Source organism: Microtus pennsylvanicus, chromosome 12 (assembly GCF_037038515.1).
Source record: "Microtus pennsylvanicus isolate mMicPen1 chromosome 12, mMicPen1.hap1, whole genome shotgun sequence".
Classification (NCBI taxonomy): domain Eukaryota; kingdom Metazoa; phylum Chordata; class Mammalia; order Rodentia; family Cricetidae; genus Microtus; species Microtus pennsylvanicus.
This window is the reverse complement of record NC_134590.1, coordinates 97,088,058-97,099,856: the sequence shown is the minus strand read 5'-3', so window position 1 is coordinate 97,099,856 and position 11,799 is coordinate 97,088,058.

The window sequence follows — 11,799 nt, the reverse complement described above, 5'->3', positions numbered from 1 at the left end:
GCTCACCCCTCTACCTGGCAAAAATCCAAAGGTCTTTCACATCTTTGAAAATTCTAGGGAAACCAGGTGGCTGAATATCATTAGACAGCTCAGGCCAGGGACTTCTGTCTAGTCCGATGTGACACTGTTCTCCAAATACCCAACTAAAAGTTGTGTTAGAATTGTAGTCATCATCCTGAATCCCACAATCAATGGTGTATGTTATACTGAATAAATAGGATCATGATTGTGTGTGATTGTAGGACACCGAAGACACACCGGCTGCCGTGATGGTGCCCACAATCAATGGTATATGTTATACTGAATAAATAGGACCATGACTGTGTGTGATTGGAGGACACCGAAGAGAACCCGGCTGCCGTGGTGGTGCCCACAATCAATGGTGTATGTTATACTGAATAAATAGGATCATGGTTGTGTGTGATTGGAGGACACCGAATAGAACCCGGCTGCCGTGGTGGTGCCCACAATCAATGGTATATGTTACACTGAATAAATAGGATCATGATTGTTTGTGATTGGAGGACACCGAAGAGAACCCGGCTGCCGTGGTGGTGCCCACAATCAATGGTGTATGTTATACTGAATAAATAGGATCATGGTTGTGTGTGATTGGAGGACACCGAATAGAACCCGGCTGCCGTGGTGGTGCCCACAATCAATGGTATATGTTACACTGAATAAATAGGATCATGATTGTTTGTGATTGGAGGACACCGAAGAGAACCCGGCTGCCGTGGTGTTGCGCACTGTTAGTTGGAGAACTCGAGGAGGAGGATAGAGGCAGGCAGGTATCGGGGAGTAGGACATCCTGGTCCACATAAATAGCTCTAGGCTAAATACATATGAAAGAAATCTGTTCCAAAATAAATTTTTCAATAATTGACACCCAAGACAAACATGTCGTTGCATATATTATACTGTGTGTCCCTTCTGTCTGCAGAGTGAGAAATCAAACTTTATCATGCTAAGAGAATGGTTATGACAAACTCAGAAATCCGAGCAACCAGGAAGATAAAAACAAAAGGGGCTGTAGAGATGGCTCAGAGGTTAAGAGGACTGACTGCTCTTGCAGAGGTCCTGAGTTCAATTCCCAGCAACATCATGGTGGCTCAAAGCCATCTGTAAATGAGATCTGGTGCCCCCTTCTGGCCAGCAAGCATACAGACAGAACACTGTATACACAAGAAATAAATAAATCTTTTAAAAAAAGAACAAAAGGGACTGAAACATTAAGATAAAAATATAGGTAGGTCAGGCACATGCCTTAAATCCCAATACTCGGGACAAGCAGGTGGTTCTCTGTGAGTTCAAGGAAGCTTGGTCTACAAAGTGAGTTTCTGAACCGCCAGGACTGTTACACAGACCAATCCTGTCTCAAAAAAAATGTAACTAGGGCTGCAGGACGGCTCAGGGCTCAAGGACACTTGACCACTCCTCCTAAGAACCTGGTCTCAATTCCTAGCACCCAAAATGCAGTTCACAGTTGTTTATAATTCCATTTCCAGGGGACCAGACACCCCTGGGAAAACACCATAGCACAGTTTTAAAAAAAAATACGAGGGGGCTGGAGAGATTGCTCAGTGGTTAAGAGCACTGACTGCTCTTCCAGAGGCCCTGAGTTCAATTCCCAGCAACCACATGGTGGCTGACAGCCATCTATAATGAGACCTGGCGCCCCCTTCTGGCTTGTGGGCACACATGGAAGGAATGCTGTATACATAATAAATAAATAAATATTTAAAAAAATACGATTTTTTTGGAAGCCAAAGTAGCTAATCCAATACTATTACTAAGCAAAACCACAACCAAAACCAAAACAAACACCCAGTTAGGGCTGGAGAGATGGCTCCACAATTAAGAGAATTTACTGCTTTTCAATAGGACCCAGGTTTATCTCCCAGTACTCACATGGCAGCTCACAATTGTCTTTAAGTCCAGTCCAGGGGAATCCAACATCTGTCACTGTCTTATTATACATGCAGGCTAAACACCAATGTACATGAAACTATAAAGTTCATTAAAAAGAAAATATCAGGATAGAAAGTCTCCATTTACTTTGTTTAGATCTATAAGTTATAAAGTATAAGTTAGATATCATTAAAAGTAGATTTGAAAACTTAACATTTAAATTCAAAGTGTAAATGAAGGTACACTTTACTCTTATGTAAAACTCAAAAAAAGGACACTGGGTGATGGTGGCAGACACCTTTAATCCCAGCACTCAGAAGGCAGAGGCAGGCAGATTTCTGTCTCTGAGACCAACTTGGCCTATGTGAAGAACAAGCTCCAAAGACAGATACAAAACACAAAAACAAGACAAAACAAAAAAAAAAGATTAAAAAAAAACCTAGCTGTATATTGAGACTCGCTGGTCTCTGAGTATCCATGCAAAAGGAGTTCTTTTACGGTTATGGTGAGCACCTTTGCCTACCATGTCCCATCAAGCAATTCTTTCCATGTAAATTAGGCTATTGCCGATAATTCTGATTGGCTGCATGCTCTGACAATTTTGTGGCACTAGTTGAGTAAATAGAAATTCTGGGTTTTCTGCCCATAATGCTTCTAATAACTTGGTTGAAGCTTGGATATGTACCTTATGTGCTTTCTCCCTCCACCATCACTTTATTATTTTATGTCTATAAATGTTTTGCCTTTTTTTTTTTTTCAGTAGGTGAACCACATACTTGCCCAAGCTGGGCTTGAACTCACTTGCTCCTCCAAAGTGCAGGGATAAAAGGCGTGGGCAACCACCACTGGCTTTGCTTGTTTGTTTGTTTTTTTAAGTTTCTGTTTATAGATCACCAAGCCCAGCCCAGAAGCATTTTTATCCCTTGAGACAGTGTTTCTCTGAGGAACACTGTATTGAAACTAGCTCTGTAAACCATGCTGGCCTCAAATGCCACCAGCCTCTGCTTCCCAAGTGCTAGGAAACACAGGGGATCCAGAACGCTTTATCCCCAGCATTCTATGACTCACCAGGCCGAATTTCAAATCAAAGATCTCCCTTCCTTGGCCTCCTCAGTGTCTGGATTAAAACATAGCTACCACACCCATCCCAGGAAATATTTTTAAAGGAATGTGAGTAAAGTCCTGAAAACCCCTCCCACCTGTGTGACTAAGCAATTAAAGTGAGATTTGCTTTGCCTTAAAATCTTATCAACAGATGTTATCAAAGTACTTAACTTTTGACCAGTAAGTTCACCAACACCGGATTCTATCCAGCACTTCACTATCAACTCAAGGCTCCTGGAAGGAGTGTGGTTCTCTCAGGGAGCATGTGCCAATCACCAAAGACGACTTCCAGGGCAATGATTCAGGTAAGACATGCGTATACTGATTGCTGTAATAGCTCATCATAAAATTTCTGAGGCAGGTGAGGTGGCTGCCTGATGACCTAATTTGATCATTAATTTGCTTATTCGTATTTTTGCATGCCTGTGTGCAAAATTCTCAGAGTGTCTGGAAGTAGTTTCCTGTGCCAATGCTTTCAAGGGTAACTTCCCGATTTCTCTTCTTTCTGGTTCCGTGTCTTTCAAGTTTTTAAACTGGAACTCATTTTATCAGTGTCAGAAGCCCAAACTCTGCCTGTGGTCTCAGCTAGCTGATAAGCTTCTGTGACTCGCGGTGTGTTTGTATTTTTAAGTTTGTTTTTGGTTTATTAGACTTGGTGGTGTTCTCATCTTTGCATGACCCCCCCCCCCTCGACCCAACATTTAAGTGTCTTTCAACCATTTTAGATCCCTCTGTTGAGAGTTCTCTGTTTAGGTCTGTACTCCATTTTTTAAAATTGGATTATTTGTTCTTTGGATGACCAATTTCTCGACTTCTTTGTGTATTTTGGAGATTAGTGAAGATCTTTTCCCATTCTGTAAGGCCGTCGTTTTGTCTTCTTGGCCATGTTCTTTGCTTTACAGAAGCTTTTCAGTTTCAGGAGGTCTCACTTATTAATTGTTTCTCTCAGTGTCTGTTTTTTTTTTCTTTTTTTCTTTTTTCTTTTTTTCTTCTTTTTTTTCTTTTTTTCCTTTTTTTTCTTTTTTTTCTCTCTTTAGTTTTTTTCTTTGTTCTTTTTTTTTGTTTTTTTTTCTTTTTTTTTCTTTTCTTTTTTTTCTTTTTCTCTCAGTGTCTGTGCTACTGGGGTTCTATTTAGCAAGCGTTCTCCTGTGCCAATGTGTTCAAGTGTATTTGATATTTTTATTTTTATATTCTTTTATTGTGGATGAAGTCAATTATTTGAACTCTCAAATATTTTTATTGTTATTATCTCTCTATTTGTTTGCTTATTTGTGGTTGTTCAACATAAGGTTTCGTTGTGTACCCTTGTATGCCCTGGGACTCACTTTGTAGACAAGACTGGCCTCAGACTCACAGAGAGTCATCTGCCTCTGCCTCCTAGTGCTGAGATTAAAGGCATGCACTAAACACCTTTTCTATATATTTATTTTCCTAATAATTTATTTATTTTCATTTTATTGTCATTGGTGTTTTGCCTGCATGTATGTCTATCTGAGGGTGTCCGATCTTGGAGTTACCGACAGCTGTTGACTGCCATGTGGGTGGTAAGGAATTGAACCTGGGTCCTCTGGAAGAGCAGTCAGAACTCTTAACCACAGAGCCATCTCTCTCCAGCCCTCACCTTTTTTTTTTTTTTTTGAAAACGGGGTTTCTCTGTGTCACTTTGCCTGGCCTTGAATCTCTATCTGCAGAACAAGGGAGCCTTAAACTCACAGTGATCTGCCTGCCTTGGTCTCCCTGATCTTGGAGGTGTTTTTATCATCTCTCTGTCTGGCTATCTAGCTATCTATCCATTCATTTATTTATTTATTTTTTCTGAGACAGGATTTCTCTCTAGCTTTGGAGTCTGTCCTGGATCCAGACCTGGTCACAGCTGTACCTGGAAACAAACCAAAACAAAAACAAAGCAAAGCAAAGCAAAAGCCAGGCAGGACTGTCTGGTTGACCTTCCCTTTCCCCCTCCCCCATGGGCTCCTCAGAGGCGGTGAGGCCTCCTGCAGGGAATCCACAGAGCCTCTGCCCAAGGCTCTCCAGGGAACCCACTCTCTCCCTTTCCCCCAGCCCCAGGGCTGCCGGCCACATCTATCTCAGGCGTAGGTGGCGGGCACTCTGGCTATCCAGGACGTGACAGACACAGACACACAGAAGCAGGGAGGAACGGTGCCCACTCTCTCACTAGATGCAGGCATGCAGGAGGAACAATGAAAGAATGAGAACTGGAGAAATGGAATTTCTGGAATGTCCAGAAACCACATGGTGGGGATCTAGTGCCCTCTTCTGGTGACAGGGAGTACAGCACAGATTTGGGTTCTTGTGCTCCTGAGACCTACCCCAATTTAATACTGACATTATCCTATCATACCCTATATATCACATATAGGCTTGCTTGATATCACACACATACACTGCCTGCGTTTCTGCCTGACCCCTGTGAGAGAGCCTGGTACCTTCAGAAGACAGAAGATGGGGTGTGGGTCTGTCTGTCTGTCTATCTGTCCATCTATTCTTCCATAAAGTATTTATTCCTTTTTTGTTTGTTTTGTGACTGGTTTCTCTCTAGTTCTCTCTAATTGAGTCAGTCCTGGAACTAGCTCTTGGAGACCAGAACGAGTGCTGGAATTAAAGGCGTGTACCACCATTACCCGGTTAGAAGTCTTTTTAAAAAGTAGGCAATCAGAGCTACAAATTTCCTCATAGGACTGATTTTACTGTGTGCCAGGGTTTGTGTAGGGTTTTGCTTTCATTTTCTTGAGTGAATCTCTCCCCCCCCCCCCGTCTCTCTTATTCTAGAGATCTGTTTTGTCTTCCATGAGCTCTGAGGGGCACTTGGCTTGAGTGTGATACACACACAGACTTACTATTAAGGAAAGTTCAAGATCAAGATCCTTTCCTAACTCTGTGACCTTGCAACAGAGAAGTTTCAAGGGGTGTGAAGGGTGTGCCTACTGACACTGGAATTCATTTGATCTGCTAGGCAGCAAATGCTATGGATTGTGTATGTGTGTGTCTCTGTTAGTTTAGGTGTCTTTCCAGTCAATGTTGGTGTAATTACCGTGAGTCTGTATATTCAGTGCTGTGATCCTTTCAAATGGTTGTGAAGGGAGCCCTAGCCTAGGAATGACTTCAGTGACGCGTTATTTTCCTTTCCTAACTCTGTGACTTTGCTACAGAGAAGTTTCAAAGGGTGTGAAGGGTGTGCCTACAGCTCCACTGGCCTTCCTTGACGTGTACAGCTGTTGCCTTTCCTGTCAACATTCTTGTTGGAGTTGGGAAATTGCTGATTTGAACTCAGCCAATTTCATGGAATAGCCCTGGCTGTCCCGGAACTCATTTTTATAGACCAGGCTGTCCTTTTGGTGACGTTCTATTTTTTTTTCTTCCTCTTATTTTTCTATCTGCAGTCAACATTGGTGTAAGGACTGTGCACCTGTATATTCACTGCTCTGATCCTTCTCTCCTTCGTTCCTTCGTTCCTTTCTTCCTTTCTTTCATATGTCTGCCCACTCACGAAAACCCAAAAATTTCTAGCCTCCCAACGCAATTAAAAATAACTAAAATTTTAGTAAACTGGCATTTAAAAAAGGAAGGAAGGAAGGCAGGCAGGCAGGCAGGCAGGCAGGCAGGCAGGCCTGGATGGTGGTTGTGAAGGGAGCCCTGGCCTAGTCATATCCTCTGCCATGACTGTAACTCAGGAGCTCTAAAGGGTCTGAGAAGCTGCTTTCATGCTTCTGCTGCTGGGCATTTATTTATTTATTTATTTATTTATTTATCTGGCTTATGTTGGAGGGGAAGGGAAAGCCAAAGCCTTGTCCTATGGGCTCCACGCTCTCAGTAGTGTCTCATAAACTCGAGTGTGAGGGCCCATGTCTGTCATGTCAGCAGCACTCAGAAACTGAAAACACGAGGATCAGGAGATCATCTTCAGCAACTCAGCAAGTGCGAACCACCGTGGTGGGGAAACAGACCCTCTCCAAGAAATGACTAAAGTGACCTGTTTATTTTTTCTGTTCTAAGTGAAAATGTTCACAACATATCACTATGACGATATTATTCCCGGAAATGAAATCCGAGTGGGATTTTTGAAACACTATTTTTATTTCATTATTATTATTATTATTATTATTTAAAAAAACTATTCCACGTCTGTTTTAATTTTCTCTGACTCGGTATTTAGTCTGAGAAGTGTGGGCTGAGGGCGTGGGGAGTGGGGTGAAGAAAAAGAACCACAAGCAAGCAAGCAAGCAGTGGCCATGGTGAAAGGAGACCTTAGATGGCAGGGAACTGCCGTTGCCGCCTCCCTCCCTCCCTTCCTCCCTCGGTCCCTCGGTCCCCCTCGGTCCCCCTCGGTCCCCCTCGGTCCCTCCCTCTCACCATGCCCTAATGGTTGCAGAAGCCCCTGGCCCATCTAGTCCTGTCACCGATCTGTCAGACACGCTCTTTGTTTCCCCGTGAGCGAGCGAGCGAGCGAGCGAGCGATCGGATCGATTCGCCTGCTTTCCTAGCTGCCTGTGGTCTCGGTCGTACTTTCGTTTTCGTAGCCCCGAATGTCCAGCCCGGCCCGCCGTTCACCGTGTTCGGGGGTGGGATGGGGAGGGGTGGGGGAACCGACAGGGGAGTTCCCTGTCCTGTTGTGGGCCCGTGCCACCTCCGGGCGTGAGCGTGGAAGGACGCTGTCACGCCAGAGAAGGTGAAGACGCCGCCGCGGTCGCGGCCGAACGAGCGAGCGAGCGAGCGATCTATGGCGGTCGGTTGTCGGGCGCCCCCTAGCGGTGGCCTTTTTCTGCAACGCTCCTGGTCCTCGGTCGTTGACGAGGACGGGGCGAAATGGCTTTTGTGAGGCGGAAAGAATGACGAGAGTCCCGGCCCGGCAGGCGGGTGTGTCCCGGAGTCGGTGTCGTGCTTGGGGACGGTCTCTGTGTAGGAGGTTGTGCCGGAAGAGTCACCCATGGGTGTGTGCGTTGGGGATGGAACCCAGTGACGGGACCAGCTGGAGAGGGTGCTGGGAGACTTGAGCGGGTCGACCAGAAGGCTTCAGTCGTTTGCGTACTCCCGCTAGGTGTCGGGTCCACCCGGGCCCAGGATCGGTGAAATACCTCGGCTTTAAAAGTTGCTTTTCCCTTGCTTTTTCTCTCTTCTAAAGAGCCCTGGGACCCGGCGACCCGAGGCCGAGAGGAGGCGATGGTTGATCCTGGCTTTCCCGCTGCCCCGTCACGGACTCGTTGGGGGTCTCGGACCTTTTTTTTTTTTTTTTTTTTCCTTCCTCTTGCCAGGAACCCTCGGTCCTCAGCGGCGGGCCTTGCCATCCTGAGGCCGAGAGGAGGCCGTGGTCCCGGCTTCCTCGCCTCCCTGGTCCGGACTCTCGGAGCTTTTTTATTAATTTTCTTCCTCTTGCCAGGAACCCTCGGTCCTCAGCGGCGGGCCTTGCCATGCTGAGGCCGAGAGGAGGCCGTGGTCCCGTCTTTCTCGCCTCCCTAGTCCGGACTCGTTGGTGTCTCGGAGTTCTCCCCCGCCCCTTTCTCCTGCCCTCGGTCTTGCGAGAGCCCAGCGGCGGGCCTCGTGTTCTCGAGGCCGAGAGGAGGTGGTGGTCCCAGCTCCCCTGTTCACTGGTCCCCGGTTTCTTGGACTCGAGATCCCCCCCCAAGTTTTTCTTCTTGCCCTTCTCCATCCCTAGCGGCTGGTCGCAGGGTCCTCGGCCGGGAGGAGGCTGGGCGCCCGGCTTTCTGGCATGTCCACCTTGCTCTCTCGGTCCTTTCATGGTTATGAGGTCGACCAGTTGTTCCTTTGAGGGTCGGTTCTCTTGTTTATGGGGACATTTTTGGGACATTTCACCCAGCCTCACTTTCAGGAGTTCTGTGTGGTCTGTGAATGACTCCCCGTACCTGTTGCCATTCTTCTAATAATTGCTATCTGTCCTTATTGTACCTGCAGATAGGTGCTGACACGCTGTCCTTTAATTGGGTGACATTAAAGGATGCTAGGTGGCGGTCTCTCTTCCGAGCCTCACAGGGTGTGATTTTTCTCCGTCTAGCCCAGCCCGTGTCTCGCTGCTGTGCTTTCCTGTGAGGCTTTTTGAGATGACCTGCTTTCCTTGCCTTGCTTTTGCCCGTGGTGAAGCGTGTCAGGCGTCCCCGCTTCGTGGTTTGTCACCCGTTCTGTTTGGATGGTGGGACCCGTCTCTCGATGCTTCTCCCTTGCCATCCCGGTGCTTTTTTTTTTTCTTTTGCATGCAGGGACCAGGTTGTGGAGCTCCCGAGTCTCCTCCATGGTCCTCTGCTCCCGTGTGCCTCCCGAGCGCACCGGTTTTTTTTTTTACCCCCCCCTCCCAGCTTGTGGAGCTCCCGAGTCTCCATGAGTCCTTTTTGGGTTGAGGGTGGCCCGGCCCTTCTGCTGCCTCATGTTATGTGCCTCCCGAGTGCACTCCTCTTTTATTGGATTCCCCGTTGACCCCCCCACCGCTCTTTTTTTGGTGTGGCGGTGTGAAGGGTTTTCTTTTTTTTTTTCCTTTTTTTTTTTTCCTGTGGCATGTGTTGGGTCTGTGGTGATCTCTCGCTCGATTCTTCCCGGTTCTGCTTTGTTGATCGATGTGGTGCGCTTGCCCTGTGTTCATTCGGGCCGGAGGCCTAAGCCGCGCCAGGCGAGGGACGGACATTCATGGTGAGTGGCGGCCGCTCTTCTCGTTCTGCCAGCGGGCCCCTCGTCTCTCCTCCCCACGTTTACCGGTGGTGTGTGGAAGGCAGGGGTGCGGTTATCCGGCCCGAGCCCTGTGAAAGCCCCCCCGCACTCCTCGCTGTGGTTCGTGGGGGTTCCTGTGAGGCGCGCCGGGGGCTTTGTTCCCCGTCGCGCGTTTCGCTATGCCCACCGTGTGTGGGTCTGTTTGGCCCTCCTCCCTCCGAGCCGGGGGAGGGTCGGCTGATTGCCGCGTTACGTGCCCCTCCCGACCGGGCTCGTGTGCACGCGCCTTGCTTGCGATCCTCGTGGTGCTCCTGGAGCGTTCCAGGCCGATCTTCAGAGGTGCCCGGTTCTGAGCGGCGGCGGCGTTTCCCGGCTCCCTGACGTGTATGCCTCCTGTGTGCGGTACGGCCGTTAGCGGTGTTCCTCTGCGAGGTGTGTGATCCCGAGGATCAAGAAAAAAAGGGGGTCGAGGCGAGCGGGTAAGAGAGGCTCGCTGTGGTAAGATGGCTCTCTCACGGCCATCTTGTGAGATCGGGCGAGCGGCCCACCACGCGCTGCCTTCTCCCGTAGGCGGTGAGCCGTTGGGTGGTGTTGAGCGGTCGCGGCCGGCCTTTTAATTTTCTTCTCACCGTTAAAGGTGGTCCGTCGGTGACGGACTGAGAATGCCTCCCCGCCTGGTGCAGACCCGGTGGGTGTTGCCGGAGAGGCAGGCCTGGCTCTCGGGGGACCTCTTGTGTAGTATGCTTTTTCTCAGTCCGGTGTCCCCTGTCCGCGAACGCTCAAGAGTACGCCCCGGAAAGGAAGAAAAAGCCTTACCGATACCGCAGACCCCCCCGCCTCGCCGCGCTCGAGATCATCGAGCGGTGTGTGTGTGTCGCTTCCCCTGCTCTTGCGCTGCCGCGACCGGAGGCTCGTCGGGCCGGGTCCGTCCCGCCCGCCCTCAGTGAGAAAAAGTGCCTTCTCTAGCAATCCGATGAAGAGAGGGCGTGCTTGGGGTCGCCCCGGCACGCCCCGACCGCCCGATGCGCGTAGCTTCGGCCGGGTGCCCCTCGCCGCGTCCCGTCTTTGGGGGGGGAAAACCCGAGCGTTTGTGTCACCCGCTGCGGCCCGCGCCTCCGCGCTCCGAGTCCGGGGAGGAACCACGCGGGGCAAGAGAGCGTGTCGTGGATTCGGCTGGCGTGCCGTGTCGGAGCCTGGGACGTGTTACCCGTGGCAGGGAAAGAAGGGGTTGCGTGCGCGCACGCCCGAGTGCCGCGGGACCCCGATTCCCCCGCTCCCCCGAGGGTGCGTACGTGCCTCGGTCGGGGCGCAGAGCCGAGCGGGAAGAGCGGGGCTGGGTGGCGGTGGGCTCCCGGGCCCCACCCGTCCACCGTCCGTGCCCGCCGTGAGCGGTCCCTTCCGCGCTTCCCCGTCTTTGCCGTTCCCGCGGACCGCGGCTTCGTCGCGCGCGTCGCGTGCGTGCGTCGCTCGTGTTGTGTGCCGTGTGGAGGTCGCCTCGCTCCCCCTCCCCGGCAGCGTTCCCACGGTTGGGGAGCAGCGGTTGACCCGTCCCTCCTCGGGGTCGGGGATCCGGTTCTGGCTTTGCGGGGTCGTGACCTCTCTCTCGGGTGCGGCCTTTGGAGAGAAAGGCGGTCGGTCGTCTCCCGGCGCGTCGCTGGACGCGTCGGGGCCCGTCGCCGCCGGAGGGCCTTCCTTCGGCGTCGGCGGGCGCGTCTGTCTCGGCGGTGGGTCCGTGCGAGAGGGTGCGAGAGGCAGGCTCTGCGCGCTTCGGGAACCTCGCGAGGGAAAAGGAGGCTTAGCGGATGTCCGTCGTCTGCGGCGTGGCGGTGGGTCCGCCGGCCGAGGTGCGTCCGGGGACTCTTCCGGCCCCGTCGTCGTCGTCCTCCGGGAAGGCGCGTCTCGTGTGGGGAACCGCCACCGCACCGGGTTGGGTGCCTGGCGGTGAGATACCCCCCACTTGCGTGCTCTTTTCCTCCGGTGCGGCGGCGGGGGCTCCGGTCGATGACTCTCCCCGTCCCCGAGGTCCGGGCCCGTCCGAACGTCGTGGGCCGCGGCGTCCCCCCTCACGTCCCTCGAGGGGAAGACCGTCCGCGTGTCGTCGTCTCTTTCCCT